We start from the raw sequence: 13,913 nt of genomic DNA, 5'->3' as shown, positions 1-13,913 counted from the left end.
TATAGACTTGTTCATACTGTATTATTGACTGTATGTTTGTTTTACTCCATGTGTAACTCTGTGTCGTTGTATCTGTCGAACTGCTTTGCTTTATCTTGGCCAGGTCGCAATTGTAAATGAGAACTTGTTCTCAACTTGCCTACCTGGTTAAATAAAGGTGAAATAAATAAATAAATAAAATAATACCATTGAATGTTTTAAGACTCCAGTTTTTAAGCAACCTCTAAAAAGCTGCGTAGGTAACTGATTTATAAGTTGGCACACATTGATGAGAGGGAGTAATGAAAGGAGAAAAACAGGCTGTAAATCATCTCTCATTTCTGTAAACTGATTGACCCAATGAAGTGTTCGCCCCAGCAAGTGCGAACTAGAACAATTCCTCCCAACTAGAGTGTGATTTTTCAGCTGACCACCGACATTTTCCTAACCACCAGACCACATATTGCATTCAGAAGAGAGAGAGGGGAGGATATCCAACATTGACACACACAGCTAAACCAACACACACTGCCTGGACTGGACCCGGTTGCTTGAGCACACTCGCCCACTTGGCAATAGTCTCCCATCTTCACATAACAACAGACTCCCTCGCTCCTTGGTGTTACGTTAGTGCGTGTGCGGTCCGCTCTGTCTGTCTCTCTTTGCTCTTTTTTTCTGACATTGTTTTATCTGCGTGCCCAACTCATTATGGATTACGGGTTTCATCCCAAATGGCGCCCTATTCCATATATAGTGCACTACTTTTAACGGGGCTCTGGTCAAAATAAGTGCACTATGTAGGGAATATGGTGCCATTTGGTAGAGATCTATGGTTTCTTCCTCTCCAAACCACAGCTATGTTCCTTACTGCCGTCTCCAACAATGGGCAGTCATGCTAGACAGAGGAACAAAAGAATAATACTATTTCAATGGTAGGAACCAGCAGTAGGGAAACTATTGGTAAAGGCTGGACACTGACAGGCTAAAGAAAAGCACATTCACTTCCTACCTTTCAATTGGGTCTTCTGTTTTCCTGACAGTCATAGACGTGGAGTTTTAAGGCACAACAATGAAAGGAGCATTTCACTGCTACTTCTTCACTTTATGCGTTGTCCACCATTTCACTTCTATCTATTAAATATTTATTTAACCAGGAAGTCCTGGCCAATAAGGGACTTGAACATATATTGTCCATTATGTTAAATTGGAGGAAAACTTTGCTTCAAAGATCTAACAAATACCAAGAAACTCCATTTATGGTAGCAATGTGGTTGTTTTCTTTAAAGCTCTTCGGTCATCATGACTTTCTAATGTGAAGCCTCTTGTACTTATCTCTGTTTCTAACATCTTTGATCTGAACAAGGGGTAAGAGGAGCGTCTCAACGGGCCTGGAACTGAGGTCAGTTGTTGACCGAGTCCAAGTCAATATATCACTAGTGCTTATACTGGCAGAAGACTCCCTATCATTCACTTCTCCATCTCTCCTTTTGTGTCTCTTTCACTCCCACTCACTCACTTCTCATCCAACCCCCAAATGAATCAAAGAACAAACTTTAATCAATTGGAGAGATACAGCTTTGCCAACTGGGCTCTGATGCTACCACATTTCGGAGAAAATGGACAGAGAAACTTCAGGCAAAACAATACTACAAGCACTGCTTTTTGATTTAGTTGGTGCATGCTTGATCGGATCCATCGCAGCAGGCAAGCTCAAACACAGCTATTTCAAGTATTCTTTAAAGAAAACCAATACTATTGGAACCTAGGTCTATCCATAATGCTACTCCTGTTGTCTCTGACTCCCTGGGAGTGGAACGTGTGGAGTGTAACATCCGTACCTGAGCAGCAGAGTTATTGTCTGAGCCTCAGGGTCTTATCACCACACAGACAGAGATGATAAGAGAGAGGGATCTTTGGCATGCCTTCCTGCCTGCCTGTGATGTGTCTGTCTACACCAGGCAGGGTCCAGGCTGCATTTGGATTATAGATAGAGACAGAGTCCATGGTTTACCGCAACAGTGCCTTTGTGCCCTTAGATCCCAATCTAAAGGCTTTACCGTTGATTCCTAGGCAGATATACAGTACCAGTCAGAAGTTTGGACACACCTTGTCATGTTTTGTCTTATTGTCTTGTCATTTTGCTTTTCCCTCTGTTCGTTTTCCCCCTGCTGGTCTTTTTAGGTTCGTTCCCCTTTTTCTCTCTCCCTTCCTCTCTCTCTTCTCTCTATCGTTCCGTTCCTGCTCCCAGCTGTTCCTATTCCCCTAATCAATCATTTAGTCTTCCCACACCTGTTCCCTATCTTTTTCCCTGATTAGAGTCCCTATTTCTCCCCTTGTTTTCCGTTTCTGCCCTGTCGGATCCTTGTCTATTGTTCACCGTGCTGTGTCTGTGTATCGCCCTGTCGTGTCGTGTTTCCCTCAGATGCTGCGTGGTGAGCAGGTGTCTGAGTCTGCTACGTTCAAGTGCCTTCCCGAGGCAACCTGCAGTTCATGAGTGAGTCTCCAGTCTGTTCTTGTCATTACGAGTGGAATTATGCTTTATGATTGTAGATTTACTTTACTGGATTAAAGACTCTGTTTTCGCCAAGTCGCTTTTGGGTCCTCATTCACCTGCATAACACACCTACTCATTCCAGGGTTTTTCTTTATTTTTTACAATTTTCTACATTGTAGAATAATAGTGAAGATATAAAAACTATGAAATAACACACATGGACTCATGTAGTAACCAAAAAAGTGTAAACAAATCAAAATATATTTTATATTTGAGATTCTTCAAAGCAACCCGGAAACTTATAGGGAATCCCGCTATGCCCTCCGACGAACCATCAAACAGGACTAAGATCAAATCGTACAACACCGGCTCTGACGCTCGTCGGATGTGGCAGGGCTTGCAAACTATTACAGACTACAAAGGGAAGCAGAGCCGAGAGCTGCCCAGTGACACAAGCCTACCAGACGAGCTAAACTACTTCTATGCTCGCTTCGAGGCAAGTAACACTGAAACTTGCATGAGAGCATCAGCTGTTCCGAACGACTGCGTGATCACGCTCTCCACAGCCAATTTGAGTAAGACCTTTAAACAGGTCAACATTCACAAGGTCGCAGGGCCAGACGGATTACCAGGATGTGTACTCCGAGCATGTGCTGACCAACTGGCAAGTGTCTTCACTGACATTTTCAACCTCTCCCTGTCCAAGTCTGTAATCCCAACATGTGCAAAGAAGACCACCATAGTCTTTGTGCCCAAGAACACTGAGGTAACCTGCCTAAATGACTACAGACCCTTAGCACACACGGGTAGCCATGAAACGCTTGAAAGGCGAGTCATGGCTCACATCAACACTATTATCCCAGAAACCCTAGACCCACTCCAATTTGCATTTATGTCCCATCAGATCCACAGATGATGCAGTCTCTATTGCACTTCACACTGCACTTTCACACCTGGACAAAAGGAACACCTATGTGAGAATGCTATTCATTGACTACAGCTCAGCGTTCAACAGCATAGTGCCCTCAAAGCTCATCACTAAGCTAAAGACCCTGGGACTAAACACCTCCCTCTGCAACTGGATCCTGGACTTCCTGACGGGCCGCCCCCAGGTGGTGAGGGTAGGTAACAACACATTCGTCACGCTGAACCTCTACACGGGGGGCCCCTCAAGGGTGTGTGCTCAGTCCCGTCCTGTACTGTCTGTTCACTCATGACTGCAAGGCAAGAATGGCAAGAACAGCACAAATAAGCAAAGAGAAACGACAGTCCATCATTACTACAAGACATAAAAGTCAGTCAACACAGAACACTTCAGTGCAGTCGCAAAAACCATCAAGCCCTATGATGAAACAGGCTCTCATGAGGACTGCCACAGGAAAGGAAGACCCAGAGTTACCTCTACTGCAGGGGACAAGTTCATTAGAGTTAACTGCACCTCAGATTGCAGCCCAAATATATGGTTCAAAGAGTTCAAGTAACAGAAACATCTCAACGTCAACTGTTCAGAGGAGACTGTGTGTATCAGGGCTTCATGGTCGATTTCCTGAAAAGAAACCACTACTAAAGGACACGAATAAGAAGAAGAGACTTGCTTGGGCCAAGAAACACGAGCAATGGACATTAGACTGGTGGAAATCTGTCCTTTGGTCTGATGAGTCCAAATTTTGGGTTCCAACCTCCGTGTCTTTTTGAGACGCAGAGTAGGTGAACGGAAGATCTCTGCATGTGTGGTTCCCACAGTGAAGCATGAAGGAGGAGGTGTGATGGTGTGGGGGTGTTTTGCTGGTGACACTGTCTGTGATTTATTTAGAATTGAAGGCACACTTGACCAGCATGGCTACCACAACATTCTGCAGTGATACGCTATCCCGTCTAGTTTGTACTTAGTGGGACTATCATTTGTTTTTCAACAGGAGAATGATCCAACACACCTCCAGGCTGTGTAAGGGCTAGGCTGTGTAAGGGCTAGGCTGTGTAAGGGCCAGGCTGTGTAAGGGCTAGGCTGTGTAAGGGCTAGGCTGTGTAAGGGCCAGGCTGTGTAAGGGCTAGGCTGTGTAAGGGCTAGGCTGTGTAAGGGCTAGGCTGTGTAAGGGCTAGGCTGTGTAAGGGCTAGGCTGTGTAAGGGCTAGGCTGTGTAAGGGTTAGGCTGTGTAAGGGCTAGGCTGTGTAAGGGCTAGGCTGTGTAAGGGCTAGGCTGTGTAAGGGTTATTTGACCATGGAGAGTGATGAAGTTCTGCATCAGATGACCAGGCCTCAACAACCACCCAACCTCAATCCAATTGAGATGGTTTGGGATAAGTTGGCCCGCAGAGCAAAGGAAAAGCCGCCAACAAGTGCTCAGCATATGTGGAAACTCCTGCAAGACTGTTGGAAAAGCATTCCAGGTGAAGCTGGTTGAGAGAATGCCAAGAGTTCTTTACAGAATCTCAAATATAAAATATAATTTGATTTGTTTATTGCTACATTTTTTGTTACTACATGATTCCATATGTGTTATTTCATAGTTTTGATGTCTTCACTATTATTCTACAATGTAGAAAATAGTAAAGAAGGAAAACCCTTGAATGAGGAGGTGTGTCCAAACTTTTGACTGGTACTGTAGGTGAAATTATTCCCTAAACGTTAAAAGAATCCTGGGTGAATAAGTTGAATGATTCCCTAAAAGTAATTGAACTATTTGGTATAGTTATGAAATGATTCACTAAAAGTGAATGATTCCAAAGGCAGTTAGATGAAATGATTTCCTAAACCATGAATTGATTCCAAGACAGATTACGGCATGGGTTCACTGAAAGAGCCCACTGTTCTCTAGCAGGGATGTTACTCCTCTATTCATCAGATTTGATCTACCACTCTGACCCCATATACAGCAGGCTTTACTTCAGCATAAAACCTAGAGAGAGACATTTGTCTTCACACACTGTGAAGAGCTATCTTGATTTAGGGAAAGGACCAACAATTTAAACAAAGCATTGATTCTGTGGTGTTGGGAACTTTTCCACCCGTACTGAGATCTCGGGATAAGGTCTCGGTAGATTTGTGTGTGTGTGTGTGTGTGTGTGTGTGTGTGTGTGTGTGTGTGTGTGTGTGTGTGTGTGTGTGTGTGTGTGTGTGTGTGTGTGTGTGTGTGTGTGTGTGTGTGTGTGTGTGTGTGTGTGTGTGTGTGTGTGTGTGTGTGTGTGTGTGTGTGTGTGTGTGTGTGTGTGTGTGTGTGTGTGTGTGTGTGTGTGCGTGTGTGTGTGCGTGCGTGCGTGCGTGCGTGCGTGCGTGCGTGCGTGCGTGCGTGCGTGTGTGTGTGTGTGTGTGTGGTCCCATCAGGGCCAAATTGTCCTGAAAACTAATCTCATGCAAATGAGCTATTTTAAAATCCAACTGATCAAATAAGGACTAGATAGATAAATAAAAATGATTCATAATATGTTGAATAGTATTAGAGTAGACACTTTATTGTGTGGTCAGTCACAGTCTCAGTTCAACTACACTGAGTGTACAAAACATTAGGAACACCTGCTCTTTCCATGACAGTCTGACCAGGTGAATCCTGGTGAAAATGATGATCCCTTATTGAGGCCACTTGTTAAATCCACTTCAATCATTGTAGAGAGGAGACAGATTAAAGAAGGATTGTTAAACCTCGATCTAAACCACAACAGCCTGTGTGACCCTCTCCAACCCAAGCCCCTTTATAGCCAGCCCCCCCTACCCTCCAACCCCCCAGGCCAGAGGGATGTTGATAAGGCCAGGCTGGGTGGGTGGCAGTTGAACGGTCTTTGCTCTGCTCTGGTTCTTCCTGGAAGAGGGGGTGGTAGTAGGGGAGGGTGGCCAGGCCCCAAGCCCAGGAGGGTGTATCAGTCCCTGGCATCATGCGGAGCCCTGTCACCCGCCTCTGTGAGTTACTGCCACAGGGTTTCCTGTTGGGTTAAAAGTAAACCTTCCCTCCACCACTTCAGATCCCCCTGTGCTTTTCCCCTGACCTCACACACACACACACACACACACACACACACACACACACACACACACACACACACACACACACACACACACACACACACACACACACACACACACACACACACACACACACACACACACACACACACACACACACACACACACACACACACACTTATGTGGCACACACTTGCAGGCTGACACACACACACGGATGTGTGTTTACACACACAAACTCAAGCACATACATGCATCCTGGCACACAAACACACAAAGTGCACCTAAGCACAAAGTAAGGAGTGTTCACTGAGTCATCTTCAGTTTTTAGGAGATGTCTCTAATAAGACTTTTTCACACACCCTGTCTTGTGTCACACAGAAATACTACTGTAACTGTGGTTACTGTCTCTCATAATATATACTGAAATCCTTGCTAATGACAGATCACTCAATCATCTCCCTCCTCATTAAAGGGAGATCCAGACAGCCCAGAGGGTTGTGGGGCAAAGACACTTCAGACTGAACGACCGCTCTGTGTGACAATCAATATAAACCAGACAGACAGTGCAAGAGGGCTTACTCACATACATAGACAGACAGTGACACACAAACACACACACACACATATATACACACACACAGGGTCCTGTACATTGCCTTGCTGGCACGCTTACCTCCTCTAGTCCCTACCCACCTGTCTACTACGGTATGCCTGAGGGAACGCCACAGCATATACAAACTGCAAAAGCAGGCATAAACAACCAAACATTGAGACACACACACCAGCGACACCAGACAGATAGATGACTGTGTATTTAATCGCTTTTCCCAGCATTTGGGTTTCGAATCTAGATTCTCTGCCAAGACAATGAATGTGCGAAAAGGAATCCACCAAAAACCATTTGGCGTTGTGGTTTTTAATGAAATGGCAACCCACAGCCTTGGAGCTGAGCGTTTTGATCTCTTATCTGGTGTAGCTGAAGGGAAAGAATCTCCACACATTCCAGTGGAACAGATATACAATGATCTCCGCCACAGTTTGGAATTTCCCCTTAGAAGAAAGACTTCAATGTCTCATTTACTATGCTTAAGGCAGACTAACATCATACCCTATAGGATCAGAGTTAAGTAACAGAACAGGCATGAGGCTACATTCTTTCCACTGACATGTGTGTGTTGTAGTATCACACTAATAACACACCTGCACACTGTTGAAGGATGTTGGAAAGAATCTTGGAATATTATGAAGTATTCCGGAGGGGTTTGGGAATGGGAAGAGCTTAGCGGAATATTGGCTCCTATTCCGGGTCCAGCTTATTGGACCAGGAATTGGATCCAGATCACGTTCCCGGGAGTTTGGCACTCTGCCAAACTCTAAACTCCCCTGTGCCGTTCCTGGGACGTTCCCCCTGACCAATCCACTGCTCCCGAAGTTCCGAACCTCTCCGGGAGCCAAATATCAGTGTTAGAGAGACTTGGTGGTCTCAAACCACCTGTCAATCATGTATGTCCTGTCCAATACAGTGCCAGTATAGGAATCTACCAGATTGGCCCAGAAAATCTTTGAAGCATTTCAGTTGTGTTTTTACAAGGTGTTTTGATGACCTCTTGACGTCCTGCCTTCCACTGCTCCTAAACATCTCAGAGTGGAAAATGTCCATGTGAGAGAGAAACCTTGGTGTTGTGGTCTTTCATTGTTAGCCATTTCTGTCCAGTTCAATATACATCAACACAGGGATTTTGATTGATTTAGTTTCTTAGTTCTCAATCAAATCAGAAAAAAATCTATCCGAATTGGAGGGTTGCTATGACGTCTTTGCCCAGTGGAATCACTGTCCAAAACAATATGAAAGACAACCACCAGATGTCTCTGAAAAGTGAAAACCACAGCAGCATTTCTGGGTTGCGTTTTACAAAACATTCTTTTGACATACATTTTTCCCATTGCTCATAGTAAATGAAAGGTTAGGGCTCGGTTTGGGTCTCTAGTTTTCCTGCAGTACAATATGAGGATATGAGTGTTAGATGAACACTCGCGACGAGGGACGCCGAGGGAGCCGAGGGACGCCGAGGGATGCAGAGGGAGCCGAGTGACGCCGAGGGAGCCGAGGGAGCCGAGTGAATGGGTGTGTTAGGAAACGTACCCAGTTTAAATAGCAGTTCCGTTTCCAACCGCTGGACCCCTACAATAACAAGGATGGAATGGCTACGTTCTAAAACCTGATCCAAATCTACAGGCCTCTGTAATGAGTCACACAGTACCACAAACTAGGAGGTATTGAAGATATACTGACATTAACGTTCTATTACAACACAACCCCCATATGTATCTTAAAGGCTACGTTCAGCAGTTGAAAACAAACACTGTGTGATGGTGTAAACCCACATGTAAGGGCCAGATCATAGATCACTGCTAAGGAACAGTCAGGCTTCCAACTATGGTAACTGAGTCTTTCTCCCCTCTCTCCCACATGATGTATGAATAATGGACCTGTGCCCATCAAAGAGTCTGGGGTTACATCCCAAATGATAACCTATTCCTTACATAGTGCGCTACTTTTGACCAGAACCCTATGGGCCCAGGTCAAAAGTAGTGCACTATGTAGGCAATAGGGTGCCATTTGGAGTGCAGGCCAGGCCTGGAGATCCAACATGGAGGTTCAGATACTATCTCCATTGAGAACATCGTCCCTCAGTGGGTTATCTTCAAGAAAGATCTGTCCATTGAGAGCAATACGGTTCTGGACTGGTGGTGGGGAACTCGCTTGATGAGGGGGTGTTGTGTGTGTGTGTGTGTGTGTGTGTGTGTGTGTGTGTGTGTGTGTGTGTGTGTGTGTGTGTGTGTGTGTGTGTGTGTGTGTGTGTGTGTGTGTGTGTGTGTGTGTGTGTGTGTGTGTGTGTGTGTGTGTGGCCCCCCAGCATACGCGCCCGTCCTCCTCCACAGCAGCCCTTATCAGCCACTCCAGGTTTCCATCACAGTCTCTACATATCTGTCTCTGTGGGAGTCAGTTAGGGAGACCTGAGAAGTAGCACAAAATAATGTCAACAAGACAGTGATCACGGTTTGCATGTAGTTAATGTGAATTCTCCAATGTTTTTCCTCAGTATGCCTAGTGGGCCCAGACACTCAGCTTTCCCTGAACCGTAGTAGCAGTACTCCAGTCTAACCACATACTGCTTAGATCACATGCATCCAAATGGGACCACTGGATTGTGTTCTCCCAGCGAGGCTTCTCCTCAGTAAGCTTAGTCAGCCTAGAGACACTGAGCCAACTGCATCTAGAAGTTCCTGTGTCAGGCAATGTGGTGGCTACTAAAGCCCTGTCTCCTCCTCCTCATCTGCACAGAGTTACTGTCGGTTGTGTTCTCTTGTGGTGTTGGCTTCTGTGGCTGTGCTTATTCTGCATCTCTCTGCTACCCTAAGCGGTCTCAATTTTAGTTAAATATCTGATGACGTGAAAGAACAATTATCCTGTGGACTCTTAATTGCTTTTTTACCACATTATAGACTACGCGGTTGATGATTGTACAACATATAATACCCAAATATGTTGAGCACGTTATAACATATGTGCACATTTAGTGAAGATTAAAATGGGATTTGATTTTATTCACTTTTGATTTAAATGCAGTAATGAATTGCTCATGTACTATAGTTTAGTATCATATGTTTACCACCTATTTATGCTCTCTCTCTCTCTCTCTCTCTCTCTCTCTCTCTCTCTCTCTCTCTCTCTCTCTCTCTCTCTCTCTCTCTCTCTCTCTCTCTCTCTCTCTCTCTCTCTCTCTCTCTCTCTCTCTCTCTCTCTCTCTCTCTCTCTCTCTCTTTCTCTCTCAGATTGATTTATTGGCATGAATTACAATTTGTAGATATTGCCAAAGCAGTATAGTGGTCCAGCATGTCAGCAAATACATTACAATGCAATGACGATCATGAAAACCAGTTCATTTAAGTTGTATAAATAATAGTACATATAATCATGTTTACAGGTACAACTCTACTGCTCTCGCTCTGCTTTCTCCTTGTCTCAGCCATCTCTCAATCTCACCCTGCCGTCTCCACCTTTTATCTGGTTAGACAAACAAACTGTTCCTCAGTTCCCTCAGACCTAGAGTAAACACAGTGAAACGCCACTGGAGACGGCCCCTCAGTCCCCTCAGACCTAGAGTAAACACAGTGAAACGCCACTGGAGACGGCCCCTCAGTTCCCTCAGACCTAGAGTAAACACAGTGAAACGCCACTGGAGACGGCCCCTCAGTTCCCTCAGACCTAGAGTAAACACAGTGAAACGCCACTGGAGACGGCCCCTCAGTCCCCTCAGACCTAGAGTAAACACAGTGAAACGCCACTGGAGACGGCCCCTCAGTTCCCTCAGACCTAGAGTAAACACAATGAAATGCCACTGGATACGGCCCCTCAGTCCCCTCAGACCTAGAGTAAACACAGTGAAACGCCACTGGAGACGGCCCCTCAGTCCCCTCAGACCTAGAGTAAACACAGTGAAACGCCACTGGAGACGGCCCCTCAGTCCCCTCAGACCTAGAGTAAACACAGTGAAACGCCACTGGAGACGGCCCCTCAGTCCCCTGAGACCTAGAGTAAACACTGAAACGCCACTGGAGACGGCCCCTCAGTCCCCTCAGACCTAGAGTAAACACAGTGAAACGCCACTGGAGACGGCCCCTCAGTCCCCTCAGACCTAGAGTAAACACAGTGAAACGCCACTGGAGACGGCCCCTCAGTCCCCTCAGACCTAGAGTAAACACAGTGAAACGCCACTGGAGACGGCCCCTCAGTCCCCTCAGACCTAGAGTAAACACAGTGAAACGCCACTGGAGACGGCCCCTCAGTCCCCTCAGACCTAGAGTAAACACAGTGAAACGCCACTGGAGATGGCCCCTCAGTCCCAGGCAGCTAGCAGTAAGCTTACAGTAAAAGCACAACCAGACAACAAATGCACAATCAGTGAGGGAGAACATTCTTTATGTAAGTGAATGTTTACCACTGGATAGCTGAACCTGTAGCCTACAGTAGAGAGAGCACCCTGATCCAAACCAAATTACTTATATAGAACGTTTTGTGTTGAGCTGGAACTTTCCCTCCAAGACATTTTGTAGACAACGTTCAGGGAGTGTGAACGTGAAATTACGACAGTGTCCCTGACCATGACTAACACTAAACATAGGAAAGGGAGTAACACAGGGGTGTCTGTGGAGCTTCAACTAGTTTACATCAACCATACTTAAAGTCCTACTCCAGTCTCACTTTCAGATCATTTACCATCTGATTTACTTAACTAGATGTCCATCTCAATAGGTGGTCGAGGTACCCTCTGACATGGCACCAGTGGGGGGGGTTCCTCTATTGTTTTCACAAGCAAGGGGGGGGGGGGGGGGCGATGACATCAGAGGGCACCATCAGACCGAATCCTCGAATGGCCTACTCCATGAAGATTTGTTTTAAACCTTTACTGTATCTGTGTGATAAAGTAACACAATCACTGGATTGCATCTTTAAGTGATCCATCACTCCTCTAGTCACTTACACACATTATGTCAGACAGAGTGTAGATGTTAGTCCAGGCAGAGTGTAGATGTTAGTCCAGGCAGAGTGTAGATGTTAGTCCAGGCAGAGTGTAGATGTTAGTCCAGGCAGAGTGTAGTTGTTAGTCCAGGCAGAGTGTAGATGTTAGTTAGTCCAGGCAGAGTGTAGATGTTAGTCCAGGCAGAGTGTAGTTGTTAGTCCAGGCAGAGTGTAGATTAAGGACAGTAAGATGGACAACCAACCCACACATGTTTTTTAAGTGATGTCACATCCTGCCACTAATGAAGGACTTCTGAGGTATGTAAGCACATTAAGGGAAATTCCCCACATTCTTCCCCCCACAGAGAACTTGTAGAGACATGGGTTAAGGTTAATGCAAGGTTAACAGGCTAAGTGGCTAATATGCTTTGAGAATACAATACAGGCCATAATCAATCTGAGGCATGGTCTGTAGAATGTTTAGAATGTTGTCAGTCTATGGAGACCATTATAATTGATTGTAGCCATGAGAGCTGACCGGCTCTGAATGGGTGTGGGGGACTATGGACTCGTTCACTCCTCTGGGTAAACAAACTGTTTCGTTCAACATCTCACAATCATCCTCCTAGACAACTGGTGCCGTTACCAGTAACCACAGAAACTCACATTTCCCCCTTATTAAAGATTGCCTTCATCCATGGTGGTTTTCATAAACCCTCCCTCAATCCCTCTCTCATCTCCCCCGTACCCTGCCTCCATCCCTCTCTCATCTCCCCCGTACCCTGCCTCCATCCCCCTCTCTTTCCCGCTATTCTCCGTTCCCATTCTTTGTGGGTTTGGGGTTGGGGAGTGCAGGCAGGCGTCGCTGAGATGGGGGCCAGTCTTTCTGCCTTTTTCTTCAGGGCAGGCCGTTTACTGGAGGGAGTAAACCCTGCCAGAACACATGCTGGGCATAGTCTTGTCCAGAAACATGAAGGAAATATATTTATTAGAATGAAAACAAAGGAAGCCAACATGTATGGACTCCAGCAGTTCTAAGTTCCTACCCAAGACAGAGAGCCAGAGTACAGAGTGTGGTTAGTGGTTAGAGGGTGTGGTTCATTAGGCATTATTTTGGGCCTGGAGAGTGTGCTTTACCATACACAGTCAGAATCCACCAAGCTTTATACCAGTGGAGGCTGCTGAGGGGAGGACGGGTCATAATAATGGCTGGAACGGAGTCAATAGAATGGTATCAACCACATGGAAACCATGCGTTTGATGTGTTTGATACCATTCCACCTATTGCGCTCCAATCATTACCACGGGCCCGTTCTCCCCAATGAAGGTTCCAATGAAGGTTCCACCAACCTCCTGGGCTTTCATGCATGCACGCGCGGGCGGGCACACATACACACTCCTATGACAAGGTCTCTGGACTTAACACAGCAGTCAGTCCACAGCTAACAACCTACTTGACGACATACTTTCCTTCACTCTGCACACTGAACAAAACCTATACCAGCTGCTTACGTCCAACAGGCACAAACATGGGCCTTGTTCTTCCTTTCATTAAAATGAACTCATCGTCAGCCTCGAACTCAGCTTCTTTTCCGAGAACAAAACATTGTTTTTCTCTTCAATAAATATGACCAAACCATTACCATCGCCTATCTCCGAATTCAGCTTCTTTTCTTAGAAATAATCCATTATTTGTAGTCATTAAACGGACCTAACTATACCTACCACTGAGCAGATGTTTGTCTTAGAAACTGAAAATAGAGATAATGTCTAAATGAGAGAGAAGCTCTACTATCATCCAGACAGCTCTAGATGTTCCAGTACTCCTGAGGATTCTCTAGAAAGAGCCACAGTGATTGGAAACAGCCAAATAAGCACAATATGATAAAAATAGAGTATCCTTTCACAGCGCCAGCTGTGTTGCTAGGGACTCTTCTCATTCTTCTCCTGTGTCGCAAA

This window comes from Oncorhynchus gorbuscha, linkage group LG26 (genome assembly GCF_021184085.1).
Source record: "Oncorhynchus gorbuscha isolate QuinsamMale2020 ecotype Even-year linkage group LG26, OgorEven_v1.0, whole genome shotgun sequence".
Taxonomy (NCBI): domain Eukaryota; kingdom Metazoa; phylum Chordata; class Actinopteri; order Salmoniformes; family Salmonidae; genus Oncorhynchus; species Oncorhynchus gorbuscha.
The sequence above is the reverse complement of the archived record's forward strand: the minus strand, read 5'-3'. Positions refer to the sequence as shown.